This window comes from Octodon degus, unplaced genomic scaffold, assembly GCF_000260255.1.
Source record: "Octodon degus isolate 3935 unplaced genomic scaffold, OctDeg1.0 scaffold00152, whole genome shotgun sequence".
Classification (NCBI taxonomy): Eukaryota; Metazoa; Chordata; class Mammalia; order Rodentia; family Octodontidae; genus Octodon; species Octodon degus.
The window spans coordinates 2,143,046-2,149,669 of NW_004524728.1; the positions used below are offsets into that span (position 1 = coordinate 2,143,046).

General features: G+C 42.8%; 1 pseudogene; it reads right to left on the reverse strand.

The window, feature by feature from the left end:
- Positions 1-4,687: 4,687 nt before the first annotated feature.
- Positions 4,688-5,769, reverse strand: LOC101570205 (annotated as a pseudogene).
- Between the last annotated feature and the right edge of the window lie 855 nt (positions 5,770-6,624).

Sequence of the window (6,624 nt, forward strand, 5' to 3'; positions counted from 1 at the left end):
GCTTTGAACTTTTCCAGTTTAATGTGCTGTTTTACATGCCAACAGTTCTTTTCTAAATCAATCATAAGGAGAGAAATCAGTAATAAAAACAAGCAACAACAAAACAACACCTATATTTCAAACCTCTTAAGAAAAGATAGTCTTCAGATAAAACTTTTGCCACAGCTACAACAGTGTGCTTCCACACTGTCCTACCACAGTGTCTGGGGTAACTGGCGTAACAGTGGGGCAACTGGTGGGCGCCATTACAGTTGGTTTCCCTTCCTCTACAAAGCTCACCATTCCTGAGAAATGTATGTTATGATCCTTTATGATGAATCCACTCCAGACTCATTTTATATCCTTGTCACAAAGAATGTCATATTGGTACTTGCTGTAATCTTTAATACTGTAATCAAGTTTTTAATGTATAATAAGTTTTATTGACTCTTTGGACATGTTTTAATAGCTAAAAGATTGGTCATAGAAAAAATACAGTTTTTAATGTCTCTATGTAGCATTCCAAAATTGCAGTCTTCATAAAGACATTGTTACTACTGTTTGTCTTCTAAATTTTAGAGAAGTAGCCATTTTGAAAGAGTAGTGTATAATTGGGTATACAATTTAATATAAGGAAGTTAAATTGTATTATCCAGTTTGTTTTCAAGGGTATTCTAAAATAGCCTGTTAACTGTAAATAGTCTCTATCTGCTGATTGGCAAAAGGGTAGTGAGGTAAATGGTACCAAATGGTATCTCAGTTGCTTAGAAAAAAATTATGTATGCCTGCATTGGAACACAGTAAATACACTCTCATGGGAAGAAAATCTTATCTCAGTTTATCCTTGATTTTGGAAGTATAAAGCTTTACTGTAGGGGCCGGGAAGATGGCTTAGTGGAATAAGCGCTTCCCTGACAAGCGCAAGGGCCTGAATTTAATCCCCAGTTCCACCAAAAAAAAAAAAAAAAAAGCTTTACTGTATGAGCTAAATAATTATTCACAAAGATAAACCTTCATAGTAAGAATTGGCTATGTAGACAGCCTAACACAGCTGCCTGTTGATGTTTAAGTTAGAATACAGCTAGCCCTACAGTAGAGTATTGGTATATACTAATGAAATACAGACTCAAGTGGTTGACGTCATGATGGGAAATCTTAAAGTGCTAATATATATTAGTTCACAAAATCATGAGGCCTGCTCTCAAATATTGAAAGAAAAAAATTATAGAGAAAAAATTCAATGAGCAAACAATTTACACAATGTATTTTTAAAAATACAAACATGATCTGATACAGTTGCTAATTTGCTTCACCATGGTAACCTTTTTACTCTATCCCATAATAAGTTTTGTACCTTAAATATATACAGTATTTTTTTTTTTAATCAGACATGAACTGAGCATTGTGCATGTGCCTCTAACCCCAGCATTTGAGAGCCTAAGGCAGAAGAATCACCGTGAATTCTAGGCCAGCCTGGACTACATAGTGACACCCTATCTCAAATAATTCAATTTGAGAAATGCAAATTAAAATTGAGATGCCATTTCTTACCCATGTCACTAGAACAGAAAATCCAAAAGTAAAACACCTGTTCATCATTTGGGTGTTGGTGGAAGTGCAAACCGGAAGTGTTTCTGGAGAGGAACTTGCAGCGTCCCTTCTCAGGCCCTGCCCTGAAGACACTCACTGGTGGAGACGCTCATATGCACAAGGTTACTCTTCATAGCAGTGATGAGGCAGGTGAAACTGCTGGAATTACCAAAATGTCTGCACAAAGGAGCGTGATTCAATAAAGCATATCGACACGGTAGACTCCTATACAGCTCTATGCTGCAGGAAGGTCTCTAGACTGCTGAAACTTTAAGGATATTGCTCTGTGAGAAAACTATAAAGAATGTCTGCAGTTTACAGATAATAAGGATGTGCAAGAAGTATACATGTATCTGTTCATCAGTGCAAAAGAATCTTAAACTAGAAACTAATTATAATGGCTGGATGAAGATAGTGAAATATTTAGGATGAGGGAGGTGCTAATTTCAGTATGCATTTTTGTGTAGCACTGAACGGTGGTCATGTTCACATACCCTAGGCATGATGGAAATCATGTGTGGGAATTAAATACAAACTAATACATAGGAAATATTGCCACAATAATTGGGGTAAGGATGCCTAGTAACTTGAAAAGATAGTGTAACCCACATGTAAAGCTGATGGCAAAATAAACTAGACTCTGAAGGGGCTCTGGGTTAGCAATTCCAGAACTGCCTTTCACATACACTAAGATGAAATGAATAAGCAAACATGTAATGGCTAATGAGAGCGGTTTCTCATGGAAAGGAGTTGTAAATAAGCAAGGGGTGAGGCCCCGTGATGTCTGTTGTTGTGAAGCTTGTGGATTTTGTATGTGCAGGTTCCTAGTTACAAGTACAGGGAGGTGGATATGTTGAGTGTGCATCACACCCACCTTGGTCAGCTGAAAGACGCTCAGCAGCAAGGAGCACACCGGCTGCCCAGGTACTGGTTCCTAAATCCCATTCGCTAATAAAAAGAACTGAGGCTCTATGAAGAAGAGGTGAATAATGAGCCTGGATATCTTGTGATGCAGAGAAGTAAGGAAGTGCTTAGAAAATGGCCTGCAGCCAGGCACGGGGCACATGCCTGGAATCCCAGCATTCAGGAGGCTCAGGCAGGAGGATTGGTGTGCATTTGAAACCAGCCTGGGCTACAAAGTGAGCTCAAGGCCAGCCTGAGCTAGTGAGACCCTCTCTCAAAAAGACAAAATGACAGTGAGTGGAGAAGCAAGTCAAAGTTGAGCCTTCCTTTTGCTTTTTTTGTTTGTTTGTTTGTTTGTTTTGTTTTAAAAAATTTATTGAAGAAATGTGAACATAAGGGAGAATGTTAGCACCGAACACCCTGTTAAGCAAATCCCATACTTGTTAAAGAGAGAAACGTGTGACTCTGTAGTATGTCAACGAAATTTTAAAATTTGTTTTATATTTATTGAAACTCAAAACAGATGAGCCAAATACCTCTAAAAGATTAGCAAAGGAAGATTAGCAAATGGAAGTCTAGAAATACTTCCACAAAGAAGACGACCAAAAATTAGCCTGAGAACATCTGTAACACTTGGACTCGTGGCCTCGGTGCTAGTCTGCCAAGCCCACACACAGTCCTGCAGACTACGCATTGGGCCTGGGCGCTGGCGGGGCTGGGCTTCTCCCCCAGGCTCTTCCAGCTTCTCAGGGTCCCCAGCACTCCCTCCATCTCCAAAGCTAGCAAAGGTGCCTCTCTCTCCTCCCAACTCTCACTCTCCCAACTCCTTGCTTCACTTTTGATTCGAAGAAGCCCAGCTGCAGAATCCAGAGAGCCTCTCTCCAAGCTCAGCGCACCAGGGCCTTAGTTTCAGCTGTAACCTGCAGCTTCCTTTACCATTTAACCTAATGTATGCACAGGTTCTGGGGTTAGCTGTCTCTGTTTGGTGTCATTACTTGGCCTGCCACAAAGAGATTCTTCTCATTAAATACACATGTAAATATACATGAAATACACAAAATTAATATTTTTGTGATAGTTCAATAACTGTCATTCATTTGTTCTAATCCACAGAACTTACCTTTTTTAATCTAAATAAAACTCATTTAAAGTGGCCAAATACAACCATGGCAAAATAGCTAAGGGCTATAACTAAATGTATAGTATTACAAAGTAGTGGTTATTTGTGTGCGTTTATATGTATATATAAACGTATACAAATACATACACGCACACACACATAATGTGAACGTTAATCAAGTGGTTCTAGAAAATGAATGCATAACAAAGATTCTCTGGGGGGCCCAGCCCTAGCTCAGTTCTTTAAGTGGCTGCTTCCACAATGCTGGCAGCCTCAGTTTGCTGTAGTTCGATCCCCACAACACTCCAGCCATGCCAAAGTGCCCTGAAGGCATTCAAGGAGCAAAAAAAAAAAATTCCTTATGGGGGGCCTGGCCCTAGCTCAGTCCTTTAAGTGGCTGCTTCCACAAAGCTGTCAGCCTCAGGTTGCTGGAGTTCGAACCTCACAACTCTCCCGCTGGCCAAAAGTGCCCTGAAGGCATTCGAGGAAGAAAAAAAAAAAAAAGATTCTCTGAAATTTAATGCTTATAAAATGTAGCCATGCTTACAAGGGTCCAAAATCAGCCCCAGATGAGATTCTTAATAAAGGACGCAGAGGTCAAGGACCAAGAGAATCTTTCTTTCCAGGTTGCCATCTTCCTTGTTTTCTCCTCACTCGTGGCCTTTCATTGTCCACACTGAAACTGCCAGGTGTAGTGGAGGCGCGCTGCTGTCATGGGGCCAGCCCAGGCACCATCAAATTACCAACCCCAGTGATAACGGTGCCGCTGTTTCTGAGGAAGCCATGGAGCAACGAGGGGCGATCAGTCACGTACCAGTCAGCCAGCGTACCTGTAATTCCAGAGCAAAGGCCCTAATTCCTTCCAGGGCTCACATGTTAGCTTTGGTTTTTGTTTTTTTTGTTTTGTTTTGTTTTTTGTTTTTTTTGTTTTTTTTTTTTCAGAACCGGGGATTGAACTCAGATCCTTGCGTTTGCCAGTCAAGCGCTTATCCTGCTGAGCCATCTCCCCAACCCCTAGCTTTGGTTTTTGAAAAAATACTGTGCTTGCAAGTATGACCACTGTCACTGGCAAGAGCTTGTACCCTGTTCATGGCAGATTTAAAAGACCGGAATGTGGTAGTGATGGTCATTTTCAGTCAGCAGGGAGATCTCTGGCCACTCCCTGAGAGGCTCCTGTGGATAGCACACTGCGAAGTCTTTGGAGTTGAACAGTCGGAACACTTTTATCTTCACTTCAAGGGAGTAACCCAGTATAAACATATCAATCTGCTCTAATCCACACGTGTCACCCACAGCATTCTGGTGATTCATCATGAAGCTCAAAGGGTCTGATGACGTCTCTCTAGAAAACAGGAGTCTGAAAAGACTCGGAATGATCCTGTTAGTCTTCATTTGCTCATAAACTTCAGTGACTTGATATAGCATGAACTTTAAAGCTTCGTAAAGCTTGTACTCCAAGATGGCATCAGAAAAAAGGATGTTGCACACGCTTCCTCTCCTGTGATAATCCTTCATACCACTAAATTCAGTCCACTGCGTTTTCAGCAGTTCCACACATTTATGTAACTTTCCGAACACGTTTGAACTTGTGTACTTCTCAGGACCAAAACTGTATTGCTGGATCCAATTACAACCTTGGGAAAACAGCAGTTTTTCAGGAAGCTTAACAATGTCCTTTTCCTTCATCCAGGATGGAAAAGAAAGGCCCTGGCTGAATATCTGAAACAACACCGATCTCAGCGCATCGTAATTATCTCTCATTACTTGTCGAACACATTTAGTGTGGTGCCTCCAGAGCAGCTCCTCATAAGCCTTCCGCATCAGCTTGGCCCGGGGTGCTTCTCCTTTCCATTCTGTTGCACAGTAACTGAGCAAATCAACCTCGTCCTCCACACTGAGGTTCCTTTTGAATTTTCTCTGCAGATAGCCGATCCACCATTTCAGCCGGTGTCCTAAATACAGGTGCAGCGTCCTGAAGGAGCAGGCGGCAGCCACCAGCAGCTACACGGCTGTCATCACAGAGCCCCTGGCGATGCGCCAGGCAGCGTCTAGGGCCTGGCTTGGAACTAGTGTCCAGGAGTGAACTTGGTCACTTCCTGCGGAGGGGTCGCGAGGCCGCTCCCGCTCCCGTGCCCGCCGGGGGCTCCTCGGCGCCGCCATGCGGGCCACGCTGTGCAGAGCGCCTGCTTTACATTGTTACCTGAGACAGTTTTGAAAACTGATGCTAGTAGTGGATTGTAAGCCACAGTCAGAAAGTATCCAGGGTTTCTGTTGATAGGGGGAGAAAAAAAAAAAAAGACTGAATAAATGTGGCATAAGGCAGCCCCAACTGGTCAGATAGCTCAGTGGACTAAAGTGCCTGCTTAGGCAGAGCGCCGCAGCTGGGGTACAATCCCCAGCATGCTGTACCAGCCCCACCTCCAGGGTGCGATGAGATGTCGGTGGAGACCGGGCGTGGTGGTGCATGCTTATAATCCCAGCACTTGGGAGGCTGAAAACAGAATTACTCCAAGTCTTATCGATGTAGTGAGACCCTGTAGAGTCTAGACCCTGTACCAAATTTTAAAAAAGAAAAAGGCGGCCCTTCTTTACATTAGAATGTGAAAGACCTAGGACATGATACAAACCAAAAATAAAGCAACAGAACATTGCATTGATATAAGCAGAAATCAGCCATAAAACTAGTGGAGAAAGCACAGCACAAAGCAGTATGTAGGTCTCTCTGCTTTCCCTTAAAGAACTTTATCACAGGAAAAACTCTAGCACGATGGGAAAGCTCGGAAGACACCATCTTCAGTGACATGTCGAGGACAGCAGGCACCTCCTTATGGGATGCACTTGGAGGGTACAGTTCTGTGGCATTGTCCAAAATGCATAACTTCTACCTAATCATGATGAAACCTCCAACTCAGTGACATTCTATGAAGTATGTGGCCAGAACTCCACATAAGCCAACACTGTGGAAGGCAAGAATGAGGGACTGTAACACGTGGAAAGAAAGCACACCTCGCAGGTCCACCCAGCAGCGTGGA